We start from the raw sequence: 15,220 nt of genomic DNA on the forward strand, positions 1-15,220 counted from the left end.
AAACATGAACACAATACCACACCCTTCCATTAGATATGTATTATTAAACATTAACACAATACCACACCACACCCGTCCATTGGATATGTATTATTAAACATTAACACAATACCACACCCTTCCATTAGATATGTATTATTAAACATTAACACAATACCACACCACACCCATCCATTAGATATGTATTATTAAACATGAACACAATACCACACCCGTCCATTAGATATGTATTATTAAACATTAACACAATACCACACCCGTCCATTAGATATGTATTATTAAACATTAACACAATACCACACCCTTCCATTAGATATGTATTATTAAAAATTAACACAATACCACACCCTTCCATTAGATATGTATTATTAAACATGAACACAATACCACACCCTTCCATTAGATATGTATTATTAAACATGAACACAATACCACACCCTTCCATTAGATATGTATTATTAAACATGAACACAATACCACACCCTTCCATTAGATATGTATTATTAAACATTAACACAATACCACACCACACCCTTCCATTAGATATGTATTACTAAACATAAACACAATACCACACCCTTCCATTAGATTTGTATTATTAAACATGAACACAATACCACACCCGTCCATTAGATATGTATTATTAAACATGAACACCACACCACACCCTTCCATTAGATATTTATTATTAAACATTAACACAATACCACACCCGTCCATTAGATATGTATTATTAAACATGAACACAATACCACACCCTTCCATTATATATGTATTATTAAACATTAACACAATACCACACCCTTCCATTAGATATGTATTATTAAACATGAACACAATACCACACCCTTCCATTAGATATGTATTATTAAACATTAACACAATACCACACCACACCCGTCCATTAGATATGTATTGTTAAACATTATCACAATACCACACCCTTCCATTAGATATGTATTATTAAACATTAACACAATACCACACCCGTCCATTAGATCTGTATTATTAAACATTAAGACAACACCACACCACACCCTTCCATTAGATATGTATTACTAAACATAAACACAATACCACACCCTTCCATTAGATTTGTATTATTAAACATGAACACAATACCACACCCGTCCATTAGATATGTATTATTAAACATGAACACAATACCACACCCTTCCATTAGATATTTATTATTAAACATTAACACAATACCACACCCGTCCATTAGATATGTATTATTAAACATGAACACAATACCACACCCTTCCATTAGATATGTATTATTAAACATTAACACAATACCACACCCTTCCATTAGATATGTATTATTAAACATGAACACAATACCACACCCTTCCATTAGATATGTATTATTAAACATTAACACAATACCACACCACACCCGTCCATTAGATATGTATTGTTAAACATTAACAAAATACCACACCCTTCCATTAGATATGTATTATTAAACATGAACACAATACCACACCAGTCCATTAGATATGTATTATTAAACATTAACACAATACCACACCCGTCCATTAGATATGTATTATTAAACATTAACACAATACCACACCCTTCCATTAGATATGTATTATTAAACATTAACACAATACCACACCCTTCCATTAGATATGTATTATTAAACATGAACACAATACAACACCCTTCCATTAGATATGTATTATTAAACATTAACACAATACCACACCACACCCGTCCATTAGATATGTATTGTTAAACATTAACACAATACCACACCCTTCCATTAGATATGTATTATTAAACATGAACACAATACCACACCCTTCCATTAGATATGTATTATTAAACATTAACACAATACCACACCACACCCGTCCATTAGATATGTATTGTTAAACATTAACACAATACCACACCCTTCCATTAGATATGTATTATTAAACATGAACACAATACCACACCCTTCCATTAGATATGCATTATTAAACATTAACACAATACCACACCCGAACATTAGATATGTATTATTAAACATGAACACAATACCACAGCCTTCCATTAGATATGTATTATTAAACATTAACACAATACCACACCCTTCCATTAGATATGTATTATTAAACATTAACACAATACCACACCCTTCCATTAGATATGTATTATTAAACATTAACACAATACAACACCCGGCCATTAGATATGTATGATTAAACATTAACACAATACCACACCACACCCTTCCATTAGATATGTATTACTAAACATAAACACAATACCACACCCGTCCATTAGATTTGTATTATTAAACATTAACACAATACCACACCCTTCCATTAGATATGTATTATTAAACATTAACACAATACCACACCACACCCGCCCATTAGATATGTATTATTAAACATTAACACAATACCACACCCTTCCATTAGATATGTATTATTAAACATGAACACAATACCACACCCTTCCATTAGATATGCATTATTAAACATTAACACAATACCACACCCGTACATTAGATATGTATTATTAGACATTAACACAATACCACACCCTTCCATTAGATATGTATGATTAAACATTATCATAATACCACACCCTTCCATTAGATATGTATTATTAAACATTAACACAATACCACACCCTTCCATTAGATATGTATTATTAAACATTAACACAATACCACACCCTTCCATTAGATATGTATGATTAAACATTATCACAATACCACACCCTTCCATTAGATATGTATTATTAAACATTAACACAATACCACACACTTCCATTAGATATGTATTATTAAACATTAACACAATACCACACCCGGCATATTAGATATGTATGATTAAACATTAACACAATACCACACCCTTCCATTAGATCTGTATTATTAAACATGAACAAAATACCACACCCTTCCATTAGATCTGTATTATTAAACATGAACACAATACCACACCACACCCGTCCATTAGATATGTATTATTAAACATTAACACAATACCACACCCTTCCATTAGATATGTATTATTAAACATTAACACAAAACCACACCCTTCCATTAGATATGTATTATTAAACATTAACGCAATACCACACCACACCCGTCTATTAGATATGTATTATTAAACATTAACACAATACCACACCCTTCCATTAGATATGTATTATTAAACATTAACACAATACCACACCCGTCCATTAGATATGTATTATTAAACATGAACACAATACCACACCCTTCCATTAGATATGTATTATTAAACATTAACACAATACCACACCACACCCGTCCATTAGATATGTATTATTAAACATTAACACAATACCACACTCTTCCATTAGATATGTATGATTAAACATGAACACAATATCACACCCGTCCATTAGATATGTATTATTAAACATTAACACAATAACACAACACACCCGTCCATTAGATATGTATTATTAAACATTAACACAATACCACACCCTTCCATTAGATATGTATTATTAAACATTAACACAATACCACACCACACCCTTCCATTAGATATGTATTATTAAACATGAACACAATACCACACCCTTCCATTAGATATGTATTATTAAAGATTAACACAATACCACACCCTTCCATTAGATATGTATTATTAAACAATAACACAGTACCACACCCATCCATTAGATATGTATTATTAAACATGAACACAATACCACACCCTTCCATTAGATATGTATTATTAAACATTAACACAATACCACACCACACCCGTCCATTGGATATGTATTATTAAACATTAACACAATACCACACCCTTCCATTAGATATGTATTATTAAACATTAACACAATACCACACCACACCGTCCATTAGATATGTATTATTAAACATTAACACAATACCACACCCTTCCATTAGATATGTATTATTAAACATTAACAAAATACCACACCCGTCCATTAGATATGTATTATTAAACATTAACACAATACCACACCCTGCCATTAGATATGTATTATTAAACATTATCACAATACCACACCCTTCCATTAGATATGTATTATTAAACATTAACACAATACCACACCCTTCCATTAGATATGTATTATTAAACATTAACACAACACCACACCCGTCCATTAGATATGTATTATTAAACATGAACACAATACCACACCCTTCCATTAGATATGTATTATTAAACATTAACACAATACCACACCACACCCGTCCATTAGATATGTATTATTAAACATTAACACAATACCACACTCTTCCATTAGATATGTATGATTAAACATGAACACAATATCACACCCGTCCATTAGATATGTATTATTAAACATTAACACAATAACACACCCGGTCATTAGATGTGTATGATTAAACATTAACAAAATACCACACCCTTCCATTAGATCTGTATTATTAAACATGAACACAATACCACACCCTTCCCTTAGATCTGTATTATTAAACATGAACACAATACCACACCCGAACATTAGATATGTATTATTAAACATTAACACAATACCACACCCTTCCATTAGATATGTATTATTAAACATGAACACAATACCACACCCGAACATTAGATATGTATTATTAAACATTAACACAATACCACACCCTTCCATTAGATATGTATTATTAAACATGAACACAATACCACACCCTTCCATTAGATATTTATTATTAAACATGAACACAATACCACACCCGTCCATTAGATATGTATTATTAAACATTAACACAATTCCACACCCTTCCATTAGATATGTATTATTAAACATTAACACAATACAACACCCGTCCATTAGATATGTATTATTAAACATGAACACAATACCACACCCTTCCATTAGATATTTATTATTAAACATGAACACAATACCACACCCGTCCATTAGATATGTATTATTAAACATTAACACAATACCACACCCTTCCATTAGATATGTATTATTAAACATTAACGCAATACCACACCACACCCGTCCATTAGATATGTATTATTAAACATTAACACAATACCACACCCTTCCATTAGATATGTATTATTAAACATTAACACAATACCACACCCTTCCATTAGATATGTATTATTAAACATTAACACAATACCACACCCTTCCATTAGATATGTATTACTAAACATAAACACAATACCACACCACACCCGTCCATTAGATATGTATTACTAAACATAAACACAATACCACACCCTTCCATTAGATATGTATTATTAAACATTAACACAATACCACACCCGTCCATTAGATATGTATTATTAAACATTAACACAATACCACACCCTTCCATTAGATATGTATTATTAAACATTAACACAATACCACACCCTGCCATTAGATATGTATTATTAAACATTAACACAATACCACACCCTTCCATTAGATATGTATTATTAAACATTAACACAATACCACACCCTTCCATTAGATATGTATTATTAAACATTAACACAATACCACACCACACCCGTCCATTAGATATGTATTATTAAACATTAACACAATACCACACTCTTCCATTAGATATGTATGATTAAACATGAACACAATAGCACACCCGTCCATTAGATATGTATTATTAAACATTAACACAATAACACACCCTGTCATTAGATGTGTATGATTAAACATTAACACAATACCACACCCTTCCATTAGATCTGTATTATTAAACATGAACACAATAGCACACCCGTCCATTAGATATGTATTATTAAACATGAACACAATACCACACCCGAACATTAGATATGTATTATTAAACATTAACACAATACCACACCCTTCCATTAGATATGTATTATTAAACATGAACACAATACCACACCCGAACATTAGATATGTATTATTAAACATTAACACAATACCACACCCTTCCATTAGATATGTATTATTAAACATTAACACAATACCACACCCTGCCATTAGATATGTATTATTAAACATTAACACAATACCACACCCTTCCATTAGATATGTATTATTAAACATTAACACAATACCACACCCTTCCATTAGATATGTATTATTAAACATTAACACAATACCACACCACACCCGTCCATTAGATATGTATTATTAAACATTAACACAATACAACACCCGTCCATTAGATATGTATTATTAAACATGAACACAATACCACACCCTTCCATTAGATATTTATTATTAAACATGAACACAATACCACACCCGTCCATTAGATATGTATTATTAAACATTAACACAATACCACACCCTTCCATTAGATATGTATTATTAAACATTAACGCAATACCACACCACACCCGTCCATTAGATATGTATTATTAAACATTAACACAATACCACACCCTTCCATTAGATATGTATTATTAAACATTAACACAATACCACACCCTTCCATTAGATATGTATTATTAAACATTAACACAATACCACACCCTTCCATTAGATATGTATTACTAAACATAAACACAATACCACACCACACCCGTCCATTAGATATGTATTACTAAACATAAACACAATACCACACCCTTCCATTAGATATGTATTATTAAACATTAACACAATACCACACCCGTCCATTAGATATGTATTATTAAACATTAACACAATTCCACACCCTTCCATTAGATATGTATTATTAAACATTAACACAATACAACACCCGTCCATTAGATATGTATTATTAAACATAAACACAATACCACACCCTTCCATTAGATATTTATTATTAAACATGAACACAATACCACACCCGTCCATTAGATATGTATTATTAAACATTAACACAATACCACACCCTTCCATTAGATATGTATTATTAAACATTAACGCAATACCACACCACACCCGTCCATTAGATATGTATTATTAAACATTAACACAATACCACACCCTTCCATTAGATATGTATTATTAAACATTAACACAATACCACACCCTTCCATTAGATATGTATTATTAAACATTAACACAATACCACACCCTTCCATTAGATATGTATTACTAAACATAAACACAATACCACACCACACCCGTCCATTAGATATGTATTACTAAACATAAACACAATACCACACCCTTCCATTAGATATGTATTATTAAACATTAACACAATACCACACCCGTCCATTAGATATGTATTATTAAACATTAACACAATACCACACCCTTCCATTAGATATGTATTATTAAACATTAACACAATACCACACCCTGCCATTAGATATGTATTATTAAACATTAACACAATACCACACCCTTCCATTAGATATGTATTATTAAACATTAACACAATACCACACCCTTCCATTAGATATGTATTATTAAACAATAACACAATACCACACCACACCGTCCATTAGATATGTATTATTAAACATTAACACAATACCACACTCTTCCATTAGATATGTATGATTAAACATGAACACAATAGCACACCCGTCCATTAGATATGTATTATTAAACATTAACACAATAACACACCCGGTCATTAGATGTGTATGATTAAACATTAACACAATACCACACCCTTCCATTAGATCTGTATTATTAAACATGAACACAATACCACACCCTTCCATTAGATCTGTATTATTAAACATGAACACAATACCACACCCTAACATTAGATATGTATTATTAAACATTAACACAATACCACACCCTTCCATTAGATATGTATTATTAAACATGAACACAATACCACACCCGAACATTAGATATGTATTATTAAACATTAACACAATACCACACCCTTCCATTAGATATGTATTATTAAACATGAACACAATACCACACCCTTCCATTAGATATTTATTATTAAACATGAACACAATACCACACCCGTCCATTAGATATGTATTATTAAACATTAACACAATACCACACCCTTCCATTAGATATGTATTATTAAACATGAACACAATACCACACCCTTCCATTAGATATTTATTATTAAACATGAACACAATACCACACCCGTCCATTAGATATGTATTATTAAACATTAACACAATTCCACACCCTTCCATTAGATATGTATTATTAAACATTAACACAATACAACACCCGTCCATTAGATATGTATTATTAAACATGAACACAATACCACACCCTTCCATTAGATATTTATTATTAAACATGAACACAATACCACACCCGTCCATTAGATATGTATTATTAAACATTAACACAATACCACACCCTTCCATTAGATATGTATTATTAAACATTAACACAATACCACACCACACCCGTCCATTAGATATGTATTATTAAACATTAACACAATACCACACTCTTCCATTAGATATGTATGATTAAACATGAACACAATATCACACCCGTCCATTAGATATGTATTATTAAACATTAACACAATAACACACCCGGTCATTAGATGTGTATGATTAAACATTAACAAAATACCACACCCTTCCATTAGATCTGTATTATTAAACATGAACACAATACCACACCCTTCCCTTAGATCTGTATTATTAAACATGAACACAATACCACACCCGAACATTAGATATGTATTATTAAACATTAACACAATACCACACCCTTCCATTAGATATGTATTATTAAACATGAACACAATACCACACCCTTCCATTAGATATGTATTATTAAACATTAACACAATACCACACCCTTCCATTAGATATGTATTATTAAACATTAACGCAATACCACACCACACCCGTCCATTAGATATGTATTATTAAACATTAACACAATACCACACCCTTCCATTAGATATGTATTATTAAACATTAACACAATAACACGCCCTTCCATTAGATATGTATTATTAAACATTAACACAATACCACACCCTTCCATTAGATATGTATTACTAAACATAAACACAATACCACACCACACCCGTCCATTAGATATGTATTACTAAACATAAACACAATACCACACCCTTCCATTAGATATGTATTATTAAACATTAACAAAATACCACACCCGTCCATTAGATATGTATTATTAAACATTAACACAATACCACACCCTGCCATTAGATATGTATTATTAAACATTATCACAATACCACACCCTTCCATTAGATATGTATTATTAAACATTAACACAATACCACACCCTTCCATTAGATATGTATTATTAAACATTAACACAACACCACACCCGTCCATTAGATATGTATTATTAAACATGAACACAATACCACACCCTTCCATTAGATATGTATTATTAAACATTAACACAATACCACACCACACCCGTCCATTAGATATGTATTATTAAACATTAACACAATACCACACTCTTCCATTAGATATGTATGATTAAACATGAACACAATATCACACCCGTCCATTAGATATGTATTATTAAACATTAACACAATAACACACCCGGTCATTAGATGTGTATGATTAAACATTAACAAAATACCACACCCTTCCATTAGATCTGTATTATTAAACATGAACACAATACCACACCCTTCCCTTAGATCTGTATTATTAAACATGAACACAATACCACACCCGAACATTAGATATGTATTATTAAACATTAACACAATACCACACCCTTCCATTAGATATGTATTATTAAACATGAACACAATACCACACCCGAACATTAGATATGTATTATTAAACATTAACACAATACCACACCCTTCCATTAGATATGTATTATTAAACATGAACACAATACCACACCCTTCCATTAGATATTTATTATTAAACATGAACACAATACCACACCCGTCCATTAGATATGTATTATTAAACATTAACACAATTCCACACCCTTCCATTAGATATGTATTATTAAACATTAACACAATACAACACCCGTCCATTAGATATGTATTATTAAACATGAACACAATACCACACCCTTCCATTAGATATTTATTATTAAACATGAACACAATACCACACCCGTCCATTAGATATGTATTATTAAACATTAACACAATACCACACCCTTCCATTAGATATGTATTATTAAACATTAACGCAATACCACACCACACCCGTCCATTAGATATGTATTATTAAACATTAACACAATACCACACCCTTCCATTAGATATGTATTATTAAACATTAACACAATACCACACCCTTCCATTAGATATGTATTATTAAACATTAACACAATACCACACCCTTCCATTAGATATGTATTACTAAACATAAACACAATACCACACCACACCCGTCCATTAGATATGTATTACTAAACATAAACACAATACCACACCCTTCCATTAGATATGTATTATTAAACATTAACACAATACCACACCCGTCCATTAGATATGTATTATTAAACATTAACACAATACCACACCCTTCCATTAGATATGTATTATTAAACATTAACACAATACCACACCCTGCCATTAGATATGTATTATTAAACATTAACACAATACCACACCCTTCCATTAGATATGTATTATTAAACATTAACACAATACCACACCCTTCCATTAGATATGTATTATTAAACATTAACACAATACCACACCACACCCGTCCATTAGATATGTATTATTAAACATTAACACAATACCACACTCTTCCATTAGATATGTATGATTAAACATGAACACAATAGCACACCCGTCCATTAGATATGTATTATTAAACATTAACACAATAACACACCCTGTCATTAGATGTGTATGATTAAACATTAACACAATACCACACCCTTCCATTAGATCTGTATTATTAAACATGAACACAATAGCACACCCGTCCATTAGATATGTATTATTAAACATGAACACAATACCACACCCGAACATTAGATATGTATTATTAAACATTAACACAATACCACACCCTTCCATTAGATATGTATTATTAAACATGAACACAATACCACACCCGAACATTAGATATGTATTATTAAACATTAACACAATACCACACCCTTCCATTAGATATGTATTATTAAACATTAACACAATACCACACCCTGCCATTAGATATGTATTATTAAACATTAACACAATACCACACCCTTCCATTAGATATGTATTATTAAACATTAACACAATACCACACCCTTCCATTAGATATGTATTATTAAACATTAACACAATACCACACCACACCCGTCCATTAGATATGTATTATTAAACATTAACACAATACAACACCCGTCCATTAGATATGTATTATTAAACATGAACACAATACCACACCCTTCCATTAGATATTTATTATTAAACATGAACACAATACCACACCCGTCCATTAGATATGTATTATTAAACATTAACACAATACCACACCCTTCCATTAGATATGTATTATTAAACATTAACGCAATACCACACCACACCCGTCCATTAGATATGTATTATTAAACATTAACACAATACCACACCCTTCCATTAGATATGTATTATTAAACATTAACACAATACCACACCCTTCCATTAGATATGTATTATTAAACATTAACACAATACCACACCCTTCCATTAGATATGTATTACTAAACATAAACACAATACCACACCACACCCGTCCATTAGATATGTATTACTAAACATAAACACAATACCACACCCTTCCATTAGATATGTATTATTAAACATTAACACAATACCACACCCGTCCATTAGATATGTATTATTAAACATTAACACAATTCCACACCCTTCCATTAGATATGTATTATTAAACATTAACACAATACAACACCCGTCCATTAGATATGTATTATTAAACATAAACACAATACCACACCCTTCCATTAGATATTTATTATTAAACATGAACACAATACCACACCCGTCCATTAGATATGTATTATTAAACATTAACACAATACCACACCCTTCCATTAGATATGTATTATTAAACATTAACGCAATACCACACCACACCCGTCCATTAGATATGTATTATTAAACATTAACACAATACCACACCCTTCCATTAGATATGTATTATTAAACATTAACACAATACCACACCCTTCCATTAGATATGTATTATTAAACATTAACACAATACCACACCCTTCCATTAGATATGTATTACTAAACATAAACACAATACCACACCACACCCGTCCATTAGATATGTATTACTAAACATAAACACAATACCACACCCTTCCATTAGATATGTATTATTAAACATTAACACAATACCACACCCGTCCATTAGATATGTATTATTAAACATTAACACAATACCACACCCTTCCATTAGATATGTATTATTAAACATTAACACAATACCACACCCTGCCATTAGATATGTATTATTAAACATTAACACAATACCACACCCTTCCATTAGATATGTATTATTAAACATTAACACAATACCACACCCTTCCATTAGATATGTATTATTAAACAATAACACAATACCACACCACACCGTCCATTAGATATGTATTATTAAACATTAACACAATACCACACTCTTCCATTAGATATGTATGATTAAACATGAACACAATAGCACACCCGTCCATTAGATATGTATTATTAAACATTAACACAATAACACACCCGGTCATTAGATGTGTATGATTAAACATTAACACAATACCACACCCTTCCATTAGATCTGTATTATTAAACATGAACACAATACCACACCCTTCCATTAGATCTGTATTATTAAACATGAACACAATACCACACCCTAACATTAGATATGTATTATTAAACATTAACACAATACCACACCCTTCCATTAGATATGTATTATTAAACATGAACACAATACCACACCCGAACATTAGATATGTATTATTAAACATTAACACAATACCACACCCTTCCATTAGATATGTATTATTAAACATGAACACAATACCACACCCTTCCATTAGATATTTATTATTAAACATGAACACAATACCACACCCGTCCATTAGATATGTATTATTAAACATTAACACAATACCACACCCTTCCATTAGATATGTATTATTAAACATGAACACAATACCACACCCTTCCATTAGATATTTATTATTAAACATGAACACAATACCACACCCGTCCATTAGATATGTATTATTAAACATTAACACAATTCCACACCCTTCCATTAGATATGTATTATTAAACATTAACACAATACAACACCCGTCCATTAGATATGTATTATTAAACATGAACACAATACCACACCCTTCCATTAGATATTTATTATTAAACATGAACACAATACCACACCCGTCCATTAGATATGTATTATTAAACATTAACACAATACCACACCCTTCCATTAGATATGTATTATTAAACATTAACGCAATACCACACCACACCCGTCCATTAGATATGTATTATTAAACATTAACACAATACCACACCCTTCCATTAGATATGTATTATTAAACATTAACACAATACCACACCCTTCCATTAGATATGTATTATTAAACATTAACACAATACCACACCCTTCCATTAGATATGTATTACTAAACATAAACACAATACCACACCACACACGTCCATTAGATATGTATTACTAAACATAAACACAATACCACACCCTTCCATTAGATATGTATTATTAAACATTAACACAATACCACACCCGTCCATTAGATATGTATTATTAAACATTAACACAATACCACACCCTTCCATTAGATATGTATTATTAAACATTAACACAATACCACACCCTGCCATTAGATATGTATTATTAAAATTAACACAATACCACACCCTTCCATTAGATATGTATTATTAAACATTAACACAATACCACACCCTTCCATTAGATATGTATTATTAAACATTAACACAATACCACACCACACCCGTCCATTAGATATGTATTATTAAACATTAACACAATACCACACTCTTCCATTAGATATGTATGATTAAACATGAACACAATAGCACACCCGTCCATTAGATATGTATTATTAAACATTAACACAATAACACACCCGGTCATTAGATGTGTATGATTAAACATTAACACAATACCACACCCTTCCATTAGATCTGTATTATTAAACATGAACACAATACCACACCCTTCCATTAGATCTGTATTATTAAACATGAACACAATACCACACCCGAACATTAGATATGTATTATTAAACATTAACACAATACCACACCCTTCCATTAGATATGTATTATTAAACATGAACACAATACCACACCCGAACATTAGATATGTATTATTAAACATTAACACAATACCACACCCTTCCATTAGATATGTATTATTAAACATGAACACAATACCACACCCTTCCATTAGATATTTATTATTAAACATGAACACAATACCACACCCGTCCATTAGATATGTATTATTAAACATTAACACAATTCCACACCCTTCCATTAGATATGTATTATTAAACATTAACACAATACAACACCCGTCCATTAGATATGTATTATTAAACATGAACACAATACCACACCCTTCCATTAGATATTTATTATTAAACATGAACACAATACCACACCCGTCCATTAGATATGTATTATTAAACATTAACACAATACCACACCCTTCCATTAGATATGTATTATTAAACATTAACGCAATACCACACCACACCCGTCCATTAGATATGTATTATTAAACATTAACACAATACCACACCCTTCCATTAGATATGTATTATTAAACATTAACACAATACCACACCCTTCCATTAGATATGTATTATTAAACATTAACACAATACCACACCCTTCCATTAGATATGTATTACTAAACATAAACACAATACCACACCACACCCGTCCATTAGATATGTATTACTAAACATAAACACAATACCACACCCTTCCATTAGATATGTATTATTAAACATTAACACAATACCACACCCGTCCATTAGATATGTATTATTAAACATTAACACAATACCACACCCTTCCATTAGATATGTATTATTAAACATTAACACACTACCACACCCTGCCATTAGATATGTATTATTAAACATTAACACAATACCACACCCTTCCATTAGATATGTATTATTAAACATTAACACAATACCACACCCTGCCATTAGATATGTATTATTAAACATTAACACAATACCACACCCGTCCATTAGATATGTATTATTAAACATTAACACAATACCACACCACACCCGCCCATTAGATATGTATTATTAAACATTAACACAATACCACACTCTACCATTAGATATGTATGATTAAACATGA

The sequence above is a fragment of the Salmo salar genome, chromosome 17, assembly GCF_965601325.2.
Source record: "Salmo salar chromosome 17, fSalSal1, whole genome shotgun sequence".
NCBI lineage: Eukaryota > Metazoa > Chordata > Actinopteri > Salmoniformes > Salmonidae > Salmo > Salmo salar.